We start from the raw sequence: 21,369 nt of genomic DNA, 5'->3' as shown, positions 1-21,369 counted from the left end.
GAAATTCGAAATAACAATTGTTGTCCCGGGTAAAACGATTAACAGACAGTAAAGACACTGATAATTCAGGAACGTGTAAAAGATTAGATATTTTTAAGGACTTTTTGACCGTAGGAATTACTGCATGACCCACACGCGAGATCACCAAACCTGTGCCGTTGCCCACTCTTAGAACATCATCGCCGTGGTAGTCCTCAGGATTGATGATTACGCTTGAATCGGGTGTGGCGTGGGTTGACGCCCCGGTGTCCGGCAGCCAATACAGGTAATTCCGGTGTGTCAACTTAAGCGACACGAAGTGATGCGCACTCGTGAGTGTGTTCGGACCGGTGTTGGCAGAGGAAATAGTGATGGCCGTGGGGGTGCGCTCAGAACTTCCGGTCAACATGATCGACGTGAAGAGAGAGAAGGGTGAGAGGGGGATTGTGACTGGCTAACTGATACCAGATGAGAGTGGAAGTGATTGATTATTGAATAACTGAATCAGGAATACAAATATACTCTCAAGAGAGAGACCTAACTAATAGGCTAAAGATTAGGATATTTATTCTATGCTACACATTATACATCAGAACATATAATTAAATAACATATTCTAACAGGTCGACTATAGCACATGAGGCCCACTTGGTGGACTGCAGCCTTACACACCGCTGACGAGCTCAATCGGTGGACTGCAGCATATGTAAACCAACTTGACCGCAGCCAAGAGTCATGCACATATATCACGTAGCAAGCACATGCAATTCACATTAACATATTGGGGAAGGGGAGAAAACGTATAAAGAAACCTATGTGTGGTCATCCACGTACTAGGAAATATCTTAAGGGTTCATGCATCTTTCACCTAGGCCAACGGGGTACCAATTCAACTAGCATGCAATACACAAGACTCTTTTATCCTACGAACGGTACCTGAAACATCAAACTAGACTTAGGCACGATAAACGGAGTCTGTTGGGACACCACGAGGGTCGGGGAACATCAAACGGGGAAGCAGAAATCCCAAGGTGGGAAAAATCCAGCGGGTGGAAGGCCATCCGCCGGCGACGAGTCTCTGGGCAGCGGGTGCCTGGCGGGCAGTCGTCTGCCCGCTGTAGGCGACGTCAATTCGGGTAGCGGGTAGGTGGAGGGTCCCCCTACCCCCCACTGACTCTTTTTCCATACTTGGGTCCCGGGATCTTTTGTGGAACCCGAAACCATGTTTAGACACTTTTAAACGCAAACGACGACACCACGTAGTCAAATAACGGATCAAAACCAAGAATCACATTGAACATATCCTAACATGACTTCTAAACATAATCAACACCCGAACATGCAAATTCCCACCCAAATATATCAAGAATATCACAATACGAATTTCACGATTCGACCTAGGGCTCTAATCATAATTAATCACAAAAATCATACTTTATCTTTAAAATCAAGAACATCAAGATTTATCAAGGATCAACACACAATTATCAAGATCCTTTTATAATCATCAAGATTATCAAGATCAACACATAATATCATCTCATCAACATCAAGATCATATCATAATCATCATAAAAGATTTATCAAGACACAAGCATAAAATAAGGAGCCAAAGAAGAAGATTATAGCAAGGAAAATAGGTTTTGTTGAGACATGGGTTACCTCTTAGCCTTAATCAGAATCTTGGCTACTAAGGTTCTTCTCTAAGATTTTTATCCGATTGATCTCTCTAGGCTTGGTGGTGGGGAATCTCCCGGGAATATTTTCGTGTAATATAACTATGGGTGGTGTGGGTTCTAAATGCTTTCTAATCCTCTATTTATAGAATCAGGAATCTTAATCATAATCTGAATAGTAAAGGCCTACTTTCTTTATTCCCAATAGATTATAGGTCTAGGATTCCTAATTAGAGTCTGACTAGTAAAAGGTTTACTCTCTTTATTCCTAATAGGCTTAAGACTCTAGTTTAGGCAAGGGTCCACAATCCATGGTATACCACATTAATTAATCAAAGGGAACCTAATCAAATTAAGTCCTTTTTAATTATTATTAACAGAATTAATTAAATAAATAATTCGGGATTAAAGGCCGTAACACGTGGTGTTACACCCTCCTCCCCCCCCCCCCCCCCTTACAAGAAGCTTCGTCCCCGAAGCTTAGAAATTATTTTGGGGTAAAGAGCCCGAATTAGTATAATGGTACATAAGGAAAGTATTATACGGGAGATATACACATATATAATTTACTGGGTTTAAGCCTAACTATTGTGCTAGCAAAATGCACCAAATAACAAGGTTACAGATATGCAACTCACATTATGTTAATTTTACGGATGACTGATAACATAACATAGACGGCATGCTCATTGCTTAATTATTTTATAATGATTTAACATATAAGATCATAAGTTGCACCGAACATATAATTATTTATGTACCTAAATGAGAGACAAATGTCATGCGGGTGCAAATTCGGATAGCCACATAGTTATTATAAAGCACATATGCACATATATCAACACAGGCGAACCTTATTTACAAATGGATGCAAATATTTAATATGTAGTGTAGTATACCGTGAGCCAAAATGCCATATATGTAGGATCTATGCCTAATCATTGTGCTAGGTGAACTATACCAAATACTCATAGTTACGAAATAACAAGTCTAACACGTATGATAATTAACTATTATGTTATATGCGAAACCTGCAAGTCGTCATGCCTATATGTATACAGTCGTAGTCATGCTAAATATGCAATTTCTTAGGTCTATAGGGATAGAGTATGAGGGCATGTGAATCTATTTTGAGTCTTAAATACTAACTAGTCCTATGAAATCATAAAGCACATATACGCATTATTTCACATGTTAAATTACTGCATGATGTACTCAACATCGTGGTATAACTAAACATTTGTCATATAAATTCGGGAAGGTCATAAATCATATAACAATTATTCAAATAGAGAAAATCAAATTTTGAGGAAAAGATTGTAAGTAATTAGGAGGAAGGTTCTTGCTTCTTATGGGGTAAATAAATTCTGGGGAGATAATAGGATTAGGATCTTTATTTTGCATATCATGGATAATGGTGGGTGATCACATAACAAGTATTGGCAGTCATATGCAGGTTGCTTGTAATTAATACTATTGTATATATACATAGTGGGATGCCTTATAACATATAGTTTTGCCTATCATGCTTTGTATATATAAATGAATGCGTGTAAGTGTGTGTTTGGATATAAACATGCGAGCTATGCGCATTACATATGAAAATATAAATTTCCACCTATAATTGGAACATGCAATTCGTATACAAATATTCTTTAATAATTACGAGTAAAATGGCATAGGTTCTCAAATACTAAAAGGTTTATCTTGAGAAATCTTGACAGAATTTGATCACACAAGTACTTAGGAAAATTAGTTTTATCTCGGTGGTAAATATATTTTAGGTAGGCAGAAATCTTACCTCTAGAAGCCCAGAATACCTAAACAATTTAGAATTGAAGACCCTTGATTGCTAATTCCTAAATCAATTGATGACCTGATGATGAGGCTAAAGTTTTTAATTATTTAGGGAAGGTAGGAGTGGTAACAGGGAGGTCATGCGAGGGGGAAAAGTAGAATTAGGGCTATCTCAGGATATGTGTATGTATATATATAAGAGTGGTGTAATTTGTACGGAATGATATTATAGGGTTAGGATATGCTAAGTGCAAACTCATGGATGCATATAAGATTATCATAGTTAGGGTACATGTGTATGGTTTGGGGCTAGGGATATTATTGTATATAATATGACGGTAACAATTTATATGAATACGTATGAATAAGGGAGGATGTTCTATAGGCTCACAAGTTATATATATATATATATATATATATATATATATATATATATATATATATATATATATATATATAAGCATATAGGGACGTACCGTATACGATGCAACCATGGAAGATTTAGGATTTAGGCAAGGTGATTAGGGTTAGGGTGTAATAATAATGAAAATAATAATAATAATAATACTAATACTAATAATAATAATAATAATAATAATAATAATAATAATAATAATAATAATAATAATAATAATAATAATAATAATAATAATAATTTGCGTGTAAGTGTAGCATACAAATGTAATTGGGATTTACTACATACTTTAGGAACGTATATATTTATATATATAATAGAAGTTTAGGGGGATATATTTAGAGTAGTAGTGATGTACCTATTCATGTATAAAGGTTTGTTTAGGGGGTCCTTATCTTAGAGGTCAAGGGTTCTAAACAAGCCATTGGAAGCTTGTGGTCTATTATGCAACATGGACCAAGGTCTAGAGGGATAGTTTTAAGATAGTTTGGGGACGCAATATATTTTTCGAAAGATAATTTCTAGATGACCACTTGGTTTAGGTTCCTCGAATTTCTCCCGGTCTCACTCGGATTGTCTTTCGGGTCAAAACTTAATGTGCATGGTACCCGAGGATTTAGATTTCTAGAAATAGAATTAGTCCCTATAGTTTCTATGTAATTTATAAACAAATCAATAGAAAGATAATTCGACTTTTAGTATTAGATTGTTATTTTCATGTTAAACACATAAGAAATATCAAGGAAGACACACAAATGCACAATGGATCAATAAAACGAGAAGTCAAGAAAACATACCGTACCAGTGGGCGCGAGGTGGGCGGTCGACCGCCTGTCAAGTCCCCACTGGATCGTGGCAATGGGCACGTGGTGGGTGGTCGACCTCCTGCCAAGGCCCCACTGGAATGTGACGGTGAAGAAGGAATCACTTCGGGAAAGTCCCGAGAATGCACAGATTTAAGTTCAAACAATTCTATACTCATATGAACAATAAAAAGGGACTTAAATGCATGGAAAATCTTAAGAAATCACATTATTATGACACTAACAAGGAACATGGGAGACATTCAACGAGATATCATAAGGATCACACACCCCATTCTCCCCCTTCTTAACTAAAGCTACGTTCCCACAATTTTCCTCCATGCAGACTTATGTAAGTACTTATCGAGCTATTAGTAAGTTAATTATCAAAGTAATTGGTCAATTATGATTAGGAAAAGTGAGCTATTATATGCCGAATAAAATTACCAATTACAAGTTCCAAAATACTTTATATAACAGATATCCAAATAACGCACGTTTGATCAAATAGTTAAGCAACAATATGCAATTCCTGACTCGGTCTATGAACAAATCAATTAGGACATAATCCAACTTTCATGTTAAAGCAAATAAAGAAGTACGGTATTTAAACAAAATCGACAATTTATCAAGGTTTAGTATGTCAAAGTAAATTGTTAGTAATCAAAGAGTGATATGCAACAAGGCAGGTAATCGTATGCAAGGATGTCACAACTTTTTAGGGCAAGCATAAGGAATGAAGAACAAGTATGTGAGAAAAAAGCGATAAACTCAAAATCTCACCGCGCGTCCTAAGATCCCTATAGCCTAAGTTCTTAAACATATGAAGTTTAAGCTTAACATTCTAAAGTTCAAGCCTAATGTCTTAAAGTCTTATCCTAAAGGCATTGTCTTAGGGTCAAACTTAGGCTCTGATACCATCTGTAACACCCCAGAATTTCGAAAACTTTTTAAACTTATATAATAAAGGTAATCTCTTATGAATTCCCAAAATAGAGCATACTAAACATAAGTGTTTGGGGTGCTATGCCACATCTGAGCTGGAGAACTCAGATGCACAAGCTAAACTATTTAATTATCCTCAAATCAATGTCATTACATCATCGTGGCACGCAGGCCGAAAGGGAAGCTAACTATCTAAGCCTTGGGTTCTCTAGTGCGCTCCGAAGCTACTCATATGTGCCTGAAAGCCAAATATATCTGTTCAGCGAATGATGCTAGTAACACACTCCAACACGTTAAAATACAATATAGGTATATATATATATAGGTATATATATATATATATATATATATATATATATATATATATATATATGTATATATATATATATATATATATATATATATATATATATATATATATATATATATATATATATAGGAAAATCCATTTTGAAGCAGGGAGATAAATACTTAGGAGACTCTAGCTTTAAAACCAGGATTAGACTCGACAGATAGGGATAAGCACATTCAAAAATGATGATCAATTATATAGAGACAACATCATATATACATGTATCTAAGGTCACAGATTACTTTCATGTCATTCACATCATCATCCAATTAATATCTTTATCACACAAGCACACTTTGGTGGTGCCACGGGTCCAATCGCATGTCCATACATGAGGGTTAGCGCATATAGCACTAACACAGCCCCATAGCACCCTACCTCATACCGCAGCAAGAAGGTATTGACTGCAGCCAATTTGTATAGACCGTCTATGGATTCAACGGCGGACAACAATCCTACACATCGCTGACGCGTTCAGTCGGTGGACTGTGATCCTCTTTTGGGGATTACGATCCTACACACCGCTGACGAGCTCAGCCTGTAACACCCCAGATTTTCGAAACTTTTAAAACTCATATAGTAAAGGTAAATTCTCATTAAATCCCAAACAGAGCAGTACTAAACATAAGAATACGAGGTGTTATGACACATCTGAGTTGGAGAACTCAGATGCACAGGATAAACTATCTAATTATCCTTAAACAACATCATTACATCATTATGGCACGCAGGCCGAATATGAAACTATCTATCTAAGCCTTGGGTCCTCTAGCGCGCTCCGGAGCTAATCGTCTGTGCCTGAAAGCCAAATATATCTGTTCAGCGAATAATGTTGGTAACCCACTCTAACGCATTGAAATACCGTATAAGTATATATATATATATATATATATATATATATATATATATATATATATATATATATATATATAGGTATAAGAAAAGTCATTTTGAAGTAGGAAGATATATCCTAGGAAACTCTAGTTTCAAAACCGGAATAGACTCGACAAATAGGGATAAGAACATTCAACAGTTATAGCCAAGCATGTAAAGACACTAGCATATATCCTATGGGATAAGCACATTCAACAGTTGTAACCAAGCATGTAAGGATAGTAGCATATATCCTATGGTCACGGATTCACTTCATCTCATTTATATCATCATTCATCTCATCACACAAGCACACTTTGATGGCGCCGCAGGATCAATCGCATGCCCATACATGAGGGTCAGCGCATATAGCTCTGACACGGCCCCGCAGCACCCTGCCTCGTATCGCAACACGAAGGGGTCGATCGCAACCGACCGATGAACCGCAGCTCATCATAATGTTTGATCGCAACCAAACAGTGGACCGCAGGCCAAGAGTGATCATGTGACCGCAGCCAGGAATATGAACTGCAGCTCATGTAAAACGTTTGATCGCAACCAAAAGATGGGACCGCAGCCCAAGAGTGTAATTCTGACCGCAGCCAGCTTCTGAACCGCAGCTCAGGAATAACCAATTTGATCGCAACCAAATTGGGGTATCATGCACACATAACACATAGCAAGCACATGCAACCCATATTAGCACATTGGGGAAAGGGGAGAAAACATATAATGAAACCTATCCGTGGTCATCCACATACTAGGAATATCCTAAGGGGTTTATACTTCTTTCACCTAGGCCAACAGGATACCAATTCGACTAGCATGCGATATAAATATGTATATATAAGACTCGTTTATCCTACGAACGGTACCCGAAACATCAAACTAGACTTTAGGCACGATAAACAGAGTCCGTTGGGACACCACGAGGGTCGGGAAAACATTAAACGGGGAAGCCGAAGTCCTAAGTTGGGCAAATTCCAGCGGGTAGCCGGTGGGTGGAGGACCACCCGCCGGCGACAAGCCTCCGGGCAGCGGGTGCCCGGTGGGCAGTCGCCTTCCTGCCGGCTGCCCGCTGCCGGCGGCGTCCTTTTCGGGCAGCGGGTAGGTGGCGGGTTCCCCTACCCCCACCTACCCCCCACTGACTCTTTATCAAAATACCCGTCCCGGGATCCTTTGTGAAACCCGAAACCATACTTACACACTTTTAAACGCAATTGATGACACCACTTAGACAATTAACGGATCAAAAGCAAGAATCATATAGCACATATCCTATCATGACTCCTAAGCATAATTAACACCCGAGCATGCGAATTCCCACCCAAATAAATCAAGAATACCACAATATGAATTTCACGATTTATCATATGGTTCTAATCATATTTAAATCATCAAAATCATAGTTCATCTTTTAACATCAAGAAACATCAAGATTTATCAAGAACATCACATAATCATCAAGAACTTCTTATCATCATCAAGATCGTCAAGATCACGCATAAATTCATCTCATCAATCATCAAGATCATATCATCAATATCACAAATGATTTATCAAGACACGAGTATAGAGAAGAAGCCAAAGAAGGAGATTATAGCAAAGAAAATAGGTTTTGTTAAGACATGGGTTACCTCTTAGCCTTAATTAATCATTCCTTGGCTATTAAGGTTCTTCCCTAAGATTTCCATCCGTTTTGATCTCCCTAGGCTTGGTGGTGGGGAGTCCCTTGGGGATCCTTGTGTGGTGATATCTATTGTGGTGTGACTTCTAGGTGTCTCCTATGTCCTTATATATATATTTAGGAGTCCTAATTAGGGTCTGAATGGTATGGGTTTACTAATTCTATTCCTTATAGGACTAAGGACTTGTTTTAGGGATAAGGGTCCATGGTCCATGGTGGACCATATTAATTAATTAAAGAGAATCCTAACCATAATCTGAATAGTAAAGGTATACTTTCTTTATTTCTAATAGGCTTATGACTCTAGTTTAGGCAAGGGTCCACGATCCGTGGTGGACCATATTAATTAATTAAAGGGATTTCTAATCAAATTAAATCCTTTTTAATTATTATTAATGAAATTAATTAAATAATTAATTCAGGATTAAAGGCCGTAACATGGGGTGTTACACTCTCCCCCCCCCCCCCCCTTACAAGAAGCTTCGTCCCCGAAGCTTGGTAATTATTTTGGGGTAAAGAGCCCAAATTAGTATAGTAGTTTATAAGGTAAGTATTATATGGGAAGTATGTACACATACACGTATAGATTCACTGGTTTTGTGACTGACTATTATGCTGACAAAATGCACCAAATAACAAGGTCACGAATATGAACACACAATATGTAAGTTTTACGGGTGACTAATACATAACATAGAAGTTTTACACATGGTCATGATTTTTATTTAATTATTTTATAATGATTTAACATATAGGGTCACAAGTTGTACCGATCGTATAATTATTTATGTACCTAAATGAGAGGAAATACCATGCGGGTGCAGATTCGGATAGCCACATAATTATTATAAAGTATATATGCACATATATCAACACAGGCGAACCTCATTTAAGAGTGGATGTAGACGTTTAATTATGTAGTGTGGTATGTTGTGAGCCTAGATGTCATATATGTAGGATCTATGTCTAATCTTTGTGCTTAGCAGATTATACCAAATATTCATAGTTACGAAACATCAAGCCTAACATGTATGATAGTTAACTATATATGTTATATGTGAAACCTGCAAGTTGGCATGCCTATATGTGTTCAATCGTAATTATGCTAAACATGCAATTTCTTAAGTCTATGGGCATAGAGTGTGAAGGCATGTGGCCCTATTTTAAGTCTTAAATAATAACTAGTCCTGTGGAAATCATAAAGCACACATATTTACTATTTCACATGTTAGTCTAGTGCATGATTAACAATTAAATTCACGTACTTAATATCGTGGCATAACCAAACTTTTGTCATGTAAATTCAGGAAGGTCATAAATCATATGATAATTAGTCAAATAGCGAAAATTAGATTCGGGGGAAAAGATTGTAAGTAATTAGGAGGAAAGGCTCTTGCTTCTTATGGGGTAAATAAATTATGGGGAGACAATAGAATTAGAATCTTTATTTTGTATTCCATGGATAACGGCGGGTGATCACATAACAAGTATTGGCACTTATATGCAGATTGCTTCTAATTAATAATATTGTATATATGCATAGTGGGATGCCTTATAACATACCGTTTTTGTCTAGCATGCGTGTATATGTACATGAGTGTGTGTAAGTGTGTGTACAAGTTAAAGTGCTGCGGTACAAGTTAAAGTGCTGCAGGGCCATGTCAGGGCTATATGCACTGACCCCTTGGTAATGGAACTCAAGGTTCGGGTCATGTGAATGGTCCTGCGGCACCACCATATGTGCATACGTGTCTTATTGTTGATTGTGACTGAATTAGTAACTGGATATTGATACGATTGATATTGGGTAGTCTTGTGACCTTAGGATGCGTGCTAGAATCTTTATGTGTATGATTAATTATATTGAACGTATCTGTCATTGCTTGATTGAGTCGGTCTTCGGTTTTAAATTAGAGTTTCATAAGTACATATGTATTCCGGCTTCAAAATGATTTTCCTTATATCTACCTATATTATTCTTAACGCGTTGGAGTGGGTTACCAGCATTATTCGCTGAACAGATATTATTTGGCTTTCAGGCACAGATGAATAGCTCCGGAGCGCGCTAGTTAGACCCATGAACCTAGTTAGATTAGTTCTATTATCGGTCTGCGTGCCTTGAAGTTGTATTAGATATTGATTTGAGGATTTCTTATGTTTGGATAGTTTAGCCTATACATCTGAGTTCTCCAGCTCAGATGTGGCATAGCACCCCGACTATTATGCTTAGTTTATGCTCTGTTTGGGAATTGATAATAGAATTACCTTTATTCCATAAGCTTTAAAAGTTTTAAAATTTAGGGGTGTTACAATAACCTCACTAAAAGATGTTTCGCTTAGGTACAATATGTTGCTAGGAAATATTCCTAGAACACTTTGTAATCTCCACTCCCTTGAGAATCTAGATTTGTCCTTCAATAGTTTGGGAGGTCCGATTCCACAATGTCTGGGGAATATAACCTCACTAAGACATCTTTTACTTTGGTCTAATGTGATACAAGGAAATATATCTTGGACACTATGCCATCTCCAATACTCTCTTGAATCACTAGATTTATTCGACAATAGTTTGGGAGGTCCCATTCCACAATGTTTGGGGAATATAACGTCAATAAGATATCTTACACTCCGGTCCAACTTCATGGTTGTGCAATTTGAGTTCCCTACAACTTCTTGATTTGTCGGATAACAATCTAAAGGATTCACTACCAATGTGTTTAGGGAGCATCAACATGGAACTTAAGGTTATAAATTTAGCTAAAAATCAATTTTCGGGACCTATTCCCGCATGAGTATGCACAGAGAGTAACAAATTGGAGTATTTTAATTTGAATGGCAATCAATTGGAAGGGCCATTACCCCGAGGCTTGAGAAATTGCAGCTATCTTAAATTTCTACTTCTTGGAAATAACAAGTTCTGTGACTCATTTCCTTATTGGTTAGATACTCTTTTTGATTTACGTGTTCTTGGGATCTAATCAATTTTATGGTGAAATATGCACTTCTAATACTACACATCCATTTCCAAAGGTGAATATATTTGATATCTCAGACAATGAGTTCATTGGTCATTTGCCAAGGTATTACCTGGAGAACTTTGAAGCCATGCAGCGAAATATTGCATTATTACGATGGTTCAGTAAGCCTTGTGTGGAAAGCTGTGGAGGTTGAAGTGGTGCATTTTAATATTTGCACATCTCTTTATTTATCCAATAACTACTTCCACGGGGAGATTCCAAAATCTTTAGGAAATCTCCATTTAATCCGATTTCTCAATCTATCAGGCAATAAGCTCACCGGTTCTATTCCATCATCATTGGGAAATTTAACCATTCTTGAGGTACTTGATCTGTCAAAGAATGAATTAGTGGGTGAGATTCCCGAACAGCTCTCAAAATCCTTGACATTTATTATTGCTATACTGAATCTTTCTTATAATCATCTTTTTGGTAATATACCTCGTGGCCCACAATTATACCCGCGCAGGCTTAGCTCAATGATTCAGTAGGTAGTATTTAGGAGAAGAGATTAAGGTTTGAATGTCTGCGCCGGCAGCGTGGGGATTATATTCAAAGTGAGCAGATCCCCTGTGTACACCATACCAGTATTTAACCCTGTTGCTGAGCCATTGAGTCATCGTGATTTACATTCTCCCAAATGCTTTGTCGAGCCGTGGTGTGGGGACCCTTGGAGTTTCGGATTCAACCTTTCTCGGAGAAGATTAATTCAGGTTGAATTCATACTAATTATCTTGGCTTTTTTAATAAATTTCATAACCCTTTGATTTATGAGAAAGCTTGCTTGCACTATTCAAATGTGTGCTCTAGTTGAAATTCATCATGTGATCCTAGTCAGCAAAATTAAGATCACAAAAAAAATAAAATAACCTAGATTGTTTCTTATTGATGTGCGCCTTATGACTCTAGTCAACAAAGAATAACAAAGTGATTAACAAGACTAGATAGGTTACCTCTTGTTGAAGTCCGCCTCATAGCTCTAGCGAGCCTCTAATGGACCAAGCTGACTAGCTCAAATTAAGAATGCTAATAGACAATACACATAAATAATCAAATATAAAATTTTGTGATTACTAAATTAACTGTATCAATTTGACTAGATTGCCCCACATAGGGTGGGAATAGGCCAGGCCCCTCCCTATGTAGGCCGTAGGGGCCTATGGCCTAGCCTATTTAGGACCTGGGCTGACCTGTTTAATAAAAAGGCCATGTCTAGGCCTATTTAAAAGCCTATTTAGTTAAATAGGCTCAGGCTTATATGTAAAAGCCTGGCCTACGAGCCTGCAGACCTGGCATGTTTATATATATATACTAGTTTTTTTACGCGCATTGCGCGATTGGGATAATGCCCAATGTTTTTTTTTTATATAAGTACTTTAAAGTATATTAAGGCAGGATTATATTGAAATTGTTCATGCATAGATAATTGAAGGTTGAATTTGCGTATTTAAATAGGTAATTCTTAGACCTGGCATGTTTATATATATATACTAGTTTTTTTACGCGCATTGCGCGATTGGGATAATGCCCAATGTTTTTTTTTTATATAAGTACTTTAAAGTATATTAAGGCAGGATTATATTGAAATTGTTCATGCATAGATAATTGAAGGTTGAATTTGCGTATTTAAATAGGTAATTCTTCTCCCGAAGGTTGAGTTCCCAACCCCAAGGGACCCCCCACACTCCGACCCGACAGAGCATTGTGGGAAGTTGTAAATCACGGTGACTCAATGGTTCAGCAGACAGGGCCAAATGCTGATACGCACAAGGAATCTGCCCACTTTGGACATAATTCCCGCACTGCCGCCGCCGAGATTCAAACCTTGGTCTCTTCTCCCAAATATTACCCACTAAACCATTGAGCTAAGCCCGTACGGGTTAAATAGGTAATTCTAAATTTACAAATGCATGATAATATAGTCAAGATTGATTATAATTGTCAATAAAATAATTTTATAAGTATGGTTGAAATCAAATACGGGACATAAGGGAGAACAAATAAAAATTAGGGCATAAAATATTAAATATATACTAATATTGTTTGAGGAGATTCTGACATTAGGATTTGTGGTTAAGTTCTATTAAGACTTTAATATTAGAATTAGATTAATGGTGTAGTTATAATTCTATATTAGACTTTAATATTAGAATTAGACTAACGGTGAATTAACGGAAAAGTTAAATGGATAATCATATAATTAAGGATAAATTAGAAAATCTTAAAAGAAAAAAATTAAAACCTGAACAATATGAACCAGTCATTTGATTTAATAATTTGGCGGTCATTTTTTCTACCCAATGTTAATAATTAAATAAATTCGCTGGCCAAATCCGCTAATGCTAACCGCTAACTGCTGATTGTCAAACAAGGAAATTGCGAGGTAGTTCTCACTTCAATTTGTTGTGTGATTTGAATACTCTCTTTGTCACAAAATCTCTCAAGTAGTTAATATGATTGGCTTTATTAATTATATTTTTTTTTAATTTTTTCATGGTATTAATAAAATACTTGGTAAATAAATATATAGCATTATTTTGTATTATAACTTTGATATTTAATTAGAAAAATAGTGCACAAAAATGATAATAGACAATGTAGTGAATATAATCAATTGATGAATTTGAATGTAAAAATTTTTACATTTGAGAAAAATAAAGACAATATAACTAATGAAAATATTTCTTTTAATTAATTTATTGATAATTAATAATTTTTTTTTCACTGAATAAAGACATTGTAAGGATAATGTAGCGAATATAATCAATTAATAAATTTGAATATAAAGAATTTTTATATTAAAGAAAAATAAAGACAATATAACTAATAAAATTATTTATCTTATTTAATTTATTGATAATGAATAATTTTTTTTTTTAATAAAGGCATTGTGGACACATAATTCTAAATTAAAGAAATGCATATGTATTATTTTTTGTTGTAACTACAAAATTATTATATATATAATTTAATAAGAGTAAAATAGAGTACTAATTATGTCAACTTTGATTTGTATGAGGTTCGAACCTAAGACCTTTTTTTTTATTGAAATCAATGAGTAAGTTAACGGTAAACTGACGACAATTCTTAAAATTTTAACGGAATTAGTAACGGTGTGTGGGTATTTTAGAAAATTTTAATGTAAAATTTAAATCTGATCAATCTTTTAATCAATCTGAGCCATTCATTTGATTAAAATCTGTGACCGCCATTTTTTCTACCCATTATAGGCCTAACTCTCTTGGGCTCTTATTAGTATATATATATAGTAGATAGTAGATATAGTAATATCCCTAATTTCCTAATCCTATTATGCTATTCGAAATCAGAAGTTCAGAGAACTCTCGTAACCTTAGTCCCTAGTCGCCGTCCCAGTAAATCCCTATTCCTAATACGCTAACTTCCACAGTTCCACCACGGTGGCCCTACCGGCGACCTTGCAACGATACTGCGAGGTGGAGAGGCTGCGACCTTGCGACGATACGGCGAGGTGAAGTGGCGGCGACCTTGAGACGATACGGCGAGGTGGAGAGGCGGCGATCTTGCGACAATAAGGCGAGGTGGAGAGGCGGCGACCTAGCGATGATGCGGTGAGGTGGAAAGGCAGCGACCTTGCAACGGCGAAGCAGCTTAACGGTGAGGTTAGTTCTGACTCCGGTGAAAGCGGTGAGGTTAGTTCTGGCGAGGCTGCTATTTTTGTACTGCAATATGGGATTTTCTACTGTTGACTTGTTTAGTGTTAATTGTTCTACAGTTGACTGTTCATTGTGTTCATTGTTCTACTCTTGATTGTTCATTGTTCAATATGCTATTTTTTTACTGTTCATATTCACTTCCTGAGTTCCTGATTCGGTGATTTTATAATTCTATTGCTGGCTTGCTGCTCTACTTAGGTCTTAGGCTACTTTTGTAAGTTTGTTGGTTGTTGTTGCTATTTTTTAGTCTTTAAGTAACAAGAGATTAAAATTTAAGAGCTTACCTTTTGTAAGTTTGATGGTTGTTATTGTCGCTTTTTACAGCAACCTGTGTTATCAATTGTTTTTGTTAATTTTAAATTTTTTATTCAATGTTTGGTTACATACTTTAATTCAGTGTTCTTTATCTTAAACTAGATATAATAGGTCGTGTTGTTGAGATTTCTTCACCGGTGGAGAATCTAATTGCCGGAAAACAATCCCAGCTTATGATTTTTTTAATAGAGGACACATAGTAAGTTCTAACCTAAAACCATTCCACTTCTATTTACTAATATAAAATTCGTAATTCAATTATCACTGCTGGAAATTTCGCTATTTCCGACCAAAAATAATGTTGGTTGGTAATTTGTAAAAAATCACAACTCTTCGTCGCAAATAAAAATGGACGGAAATGTTGGACGGAATTTCAGTCCAACACGAGTGTGTTGGACGAAAATTCCGACCAACACGAAACATTGGACGGAAATTTCGTCCAATGCACAACTACTGGACGGAAAATTGAATTGACCGATAGGTGAAATACAAAATGATAAATATTATAAAAAAGTGTCAAATTGGCCCCATAAGTCAAGTGGATAGTGCAATTGGGTCCCCTAACTGAAAAAGGCTCCATTCAAGCCCCCTAAATTGATAAAAATGTTCAATTAAGTCCAAGTTGACTTGTTTATCAGGTTAAATGCATACGGTGTTGACACGTGTCCTTATTTTATTATTTTATTAAAAGTATTATTTATTATAAATTAATTAAAATAATAATAATAATAATAATAATAATAATAATACTTAAAATTTTAACAAAAAAAAAGAAAAGAAAAAAACAGCCACCGTCTATCCGCGGAAGACAGCCTGGCTGTCTTCCTTCTTCAAGGACAGCCATGACCGACGAAGGAAGACGGGGACGAGGGCTACGACCTTCGCCGTCGCCCTCGTTCCAAACGGAGGGGACTGGAACGACGAGTCCCCTCCGTTTGGAACGAGGGCGGCGACTAAGGCCGTAGCCCTGGTCCAGATCTAGAAGACGGGCATGGACGTCTTCCTTCGTCGGCTATGGCTGTCTTCCTTAGGCCCGGCCACAGCTTTTTTTAAAAAAAAAAATTAATTTTAATTATTATTATTTTAATTTTATTTAATTTATAATAAATAATATATTTAATAAAAATAATAAAATAAGGACACGTGTCAACACCGTATGCATTTAATCTGATAAACAAGTCAACTTGGACTTAATTGAACAATTTTATCGATTTAGGAGACTTGAATGGAGTTTTTTTCACTTAGAGGACCCAATTGCATTATCCACTTGACTTAGGGGCCAATTTGACACTCTTTCCGAAATATTACGAAATACCGTCTAACATTGTTGTTGGTCGGAAATTTGAAATATTTAAATCTCCACCTACTCTAGAAAATAAAGGCAAGGCTTCTACTCAACCTTAAAAAAGGTTTCCTGCTCTTCTTCACTCTCAGCCATATCCCTCTGCTTAACCTCAAAAATGGTTTCCCGCTGCTCAGCCTCCGGTCAAAAAAGGCTTCCAGCTTGCTCAGCCTTCTGCCGTCACGGAGCTGTTCCTGCTGCTACAAAAAGGCTTATCGTTGTTCAGTTCTTCCCGTCAAAGTCGTTCTGGAGACAGCCGCCTCTTCACGTCAAAGTCGTTGCCCAGCATCTCGGTCGCTGTCTCCGTCTCTTCTGGGCTACAGGTTAGTTCATTACTCAAATCTTAAACCCTCATCCCTAAATTCCTAATTCCAATATCCCTAAAGCATACGGAGTAATTTGATTTAAATCCCAAATCCGTATGTTTCCGTTTAATGTGATTTTATTGTTGAATTTTCCATATTTTATTGTAATAATATAAATTCCTAATTTTATTGTTGAATTTATTAAACCTTAAGTCCATGTGGCTGCAAGATTCATAAGTTTGACCCAAATGTACATATGTATCTTATGATGTTCTAAATTTCCAGTTTCCACCAGTGCAAAAATGGTTTTCTCTTTTATTTTGTTTGCTCAAATAGTATTGATCTGCATCATTTCCTTTAGACGTTGTATGAAATTGTAATTCTCCCTTTATGCACTGGAAACTATATTAAGTTCTGGGTTTTAGCCCCAAATCTGTATGTGAGCCTAATAATGCTTGAAAAGAAAAGCACTTTGAAACTCAAATTTATAAGCGCATGTAACGAAGTACTAATATCACTAGTTATAATGATTATAGGACATGAAAAAAAGAGAGTGTAAATTATTGGAGCAGTTAGTTTATGTTATTTATGTATGGTACCAATGCTTGTCCACCGGAGTTTCTCGCAGCCTCCGCGTCGTCGTCATCTCCGACAGTTAACCCGCTCCACGCCACCTAGATTCAGCAAGATCAGTCGATCTTGAGTATGCTGATTTCGTCATTAGCTGAAAAAGTGTTGTACTTAGCTATCGGCCATTCCACCTCCAAAGGCGTGTGGGTGGCGACAGAAACAGCCCTCGGCTCCACCTCTCGTTCCCGTACGTTGAGTCTTCTCACTCAATTGCAGAGCATTCAACAGGGAGATTCCTTGCTGTCTGACTACCTGGGATGTGCGCAAATCCTGGTGGAGCAACTAGCGCAAGCCGGCCGTCCAATCGGACTCGACGAGCAGAACCTGCACATCTCAGAGGTCTAAGACCGGAATACCGGTCATTGGTGGCGTCTCTCACCACCAAATCTGCCCCGCTAACTATTCCAAAGGTTGCAGATCTTCTCAACACTCATCGTTACCTATTCCCCGAAGATACCATGTCGCATGTTTAGCCTCCGCATGCTTCACCTCCGTCCGTAGCCATGGTCGCGCACCAATCCTCGTCGAACTCCAGGGGATACTCCGACGGCGCCGTGGGCGTGGACGTAACCATCGGGGCCAGCGTGGGCGAGGCCAACGTGGGCGCGGTGGTATTCACTGTCAGATATGTGATATCCCTGGTCACACGGCTCTCACCTGCTACAAGAGATTTGAAGACTTTGGCGGTCAACGACTTCCCTCTTCGCAGCAACCAGTTCGGGTTGCGAATGTGCCTCAAGCGCATGTGGCGTATCAACCACCTCAAAATGATCTCATCTCTGCGCCTTTTTCAAATGTCTGACTGCTGGACACTGGTGCCAATGCCCATGCAACTCCCCACGTTGACGGCTTACGAGGTGTGGAGCCATACTCGGGAGGTGAGACTCTGCAAGTCGGCGATGGTTCAGGTTTGGTCATACAAAACACTAGTTCTATTTCTCTTAATTCAAAGTCTCGGTCTCTGTTTCTAAAGCAAATATTGCATGTTCCACAATTGCGTGCATCTACTCTTTTTGTACAAAAATTTACCCAAGATAATGACGTTTTTTTTTAGTTTCACCCGACTTACTTTGTTATGAAGGACCGTACCTCCCAGCAAACTCTTCTTAGAGGTCCTAGCACGCAAGGGATGTACTCGTTGAATCTGTCCAAACCAGTTGCATTCCTATTAGTCAAAGCACCTCCAGAAATATGGCATGAGCATCTTGGACATCCACACTCCTGTGTTTTAAAACAAATTTTGTTTACATGGTCCAGTAGTAGGGTCATTTAATTCTTTAAATAAACTATGTACCGCGTGTCAGATGGGAAAGTCTGCGCGCTTCTCGTTGTCACAAATTGAACGATCGAGTAAATTTGTCCTAGATTTAGTTTTTTTAGATATTTGGGGTCCCTCTCCTGATCCGTCAATTGATGGGCATAAATATTTTGTGCTTTTCGTTGACGATTTTTCCATGTTTATGTGGATTTACCCCAAGAAGCTCAAGTCAAATCTTTATTCCATATTTGCTAGGTTCCGTGCGCTGGTGGAAAAGCAGTTTTCCACTTCGATTAAGAGTGTTCAGACAGACATGGGGGGTGAGTATCTCAAATTTGGTTCGATTTTTGCCTCTGCAGGTATACAACACAGAATATCCTACCCACACACACACGAACAAAATGGTCGTATAGAGCGCCGAAATCGACACGTTGTTGAAACAGGCCTTACCCTGTTAGCCCGTGGTCAAGTTCCCCAAAAATACTGGTTCTATGCTTTTGAGTCAGCCGTTCATCTTATAAATCGCATGCCTAACTCCATTTCTGATGGTACAAGTCCGTATTTTAAAGTCTATAATCAACAGCCTTCCTATATATTGTTGCGTGTGTTTGGTTGTGAGTGCTTCCCCTATTTACGCCCTTACAATACTCACAAAATGGACTACCGATCCATACCATGTGTTTTCCTCGGATATCCGGATTCTGTTTGTGGATACAGGTGTCTGGATCGGACCTCGGGGCGGATATATATTACACGCCATGTCCGCTTTAATGAAACAGTGTTCCCCTTTGCAAAGGCCCTCCCGGCCACCACAGCTGACCAGCCAGATACTCAACCTTGGGCATGTGTTCAAATTCGACAACAATTGCATCAGCCCTCATCTCACCGTACGGGCCATGCAACCGGCGGTCAACAAGGTCACCACGCTGTCCCAACGTCGTCTTCCACAGTAGGTGCGGCTTCGTCATCCTTTCAGCCATCCACCTCTTCCGCGTCGACAACTTGCCGCCGACGTCAACCATGCCCGACAGTCCGCAGGCATGTTTGCACCTGCGTACTACCACTGATGCGCAACGGCGACGACCGACGGCCTTGGTCGCGTCAGTCGACGATGATGAGCCCACGTGCCATTCGCAAGCCGTCAGGCTCCCACATTGGCATGATGCTATGACTGTGGAATTCAACGCATTAATCCACAACCACACTTGGCGTCTGGTACCTCCCCGCCCTTGGATGAACATCATAGGAAGTAAGTGGGTTTTCCGCATCAAAAGGAACTCCAATGGCGCTATTGAACGTTATAAAGCCCGCTTGGTTACCAAGGGGTTCAATCAAATTCCAGGCCGGGACTACATCGAGACATATAGTCCCGTGCTCAAGCCAACAACTATTCGAATCCTGCTAACTTTGCGGTTTCCAACCAGTGGACTGTGCGCCAACTTGATGTCCATAACGCATTCTTAAATGGCTATGTCACTGGGGATATCTACATGAGGCAGCCTCTCGGCTTTGTTAACCCAAGCTGTCCGGATCATGTGTGTAAGCTGCAACGGTCGTTGTATTGCTTAAAACAGGCCCCGCGGGCCTGGTTCACAAGGTTGCACGACTACCTAGTTCAGATTGGGTTTCGCCCGTCCAAAACAGACATCTCTTTATTTATTTTTTATTTAGGTCAAACTCGTGTCTATCTACTTGTGTATGTAGATGATATCCTCCTGATGGGAAACGACGCAGACATGATACAGAATGTACTCTCGAAGCTCTCAACTGTATTTTGGATCTGTGATCTCGGCAAGCCGAGGTTCTTTCTAGGGATTGAAGTCGTCAATATGGCCGGTGGTATACTACTTTCCCAGAAAAGATATATGACCGAGCTCCTTCGAAAAGCGGGTATGGATTCATGCAAACCTTTGGCAACGCCTATTGCTGTGACGAGTCAGTTCGGGCCCACAACTACAACCACTCTAGAGGACCCAACTTCGTACCGTCAGCTTGTGGGTTCGTTAATGTACCTGTTAATCACAAGGCCAGACCTATCCTTTGTTGTCAACAGACTGTGTCGGTTCATGCACACCCTGACGCACAATCACTAGGCAGCATTGAAGAGGGTGCATCGGTATGTCAAAGGCACTCTCGACCTTGGTCTTCGTCTTGCCCCCTCGACCACTCCAGTGATACACGCCTTCTCAGATTCGGGCTGGGCAGGTTGCTCCATAGACCGGCGCTCAACAGGTGGTTACGTAGTTTTCCTAGGGTCCAATCTACTGTCTTGGGTTTCAA

The sequence above is a fragment of the Ipomoea nil genome, unplaced genomic scaffold (genome assembly GCF_001879475.1).
Source record: "Ipomoea nil cultivar Tokyo-kokei standard unplaced genomic scaffold, Asagao_1.1 scaffold0980, whole genome shotgun sequence".
Classification (NCBI taxonomy): domain Eukaryota; kingdom Viridiplantae; phylum Streptophyta; class Magnoliopsida; order Solanales; family Convolvulaceae; genus Ipomoea; species Ipomoea nil.
Note: the sequence above shows the minus strand (reverse complement) of the source record.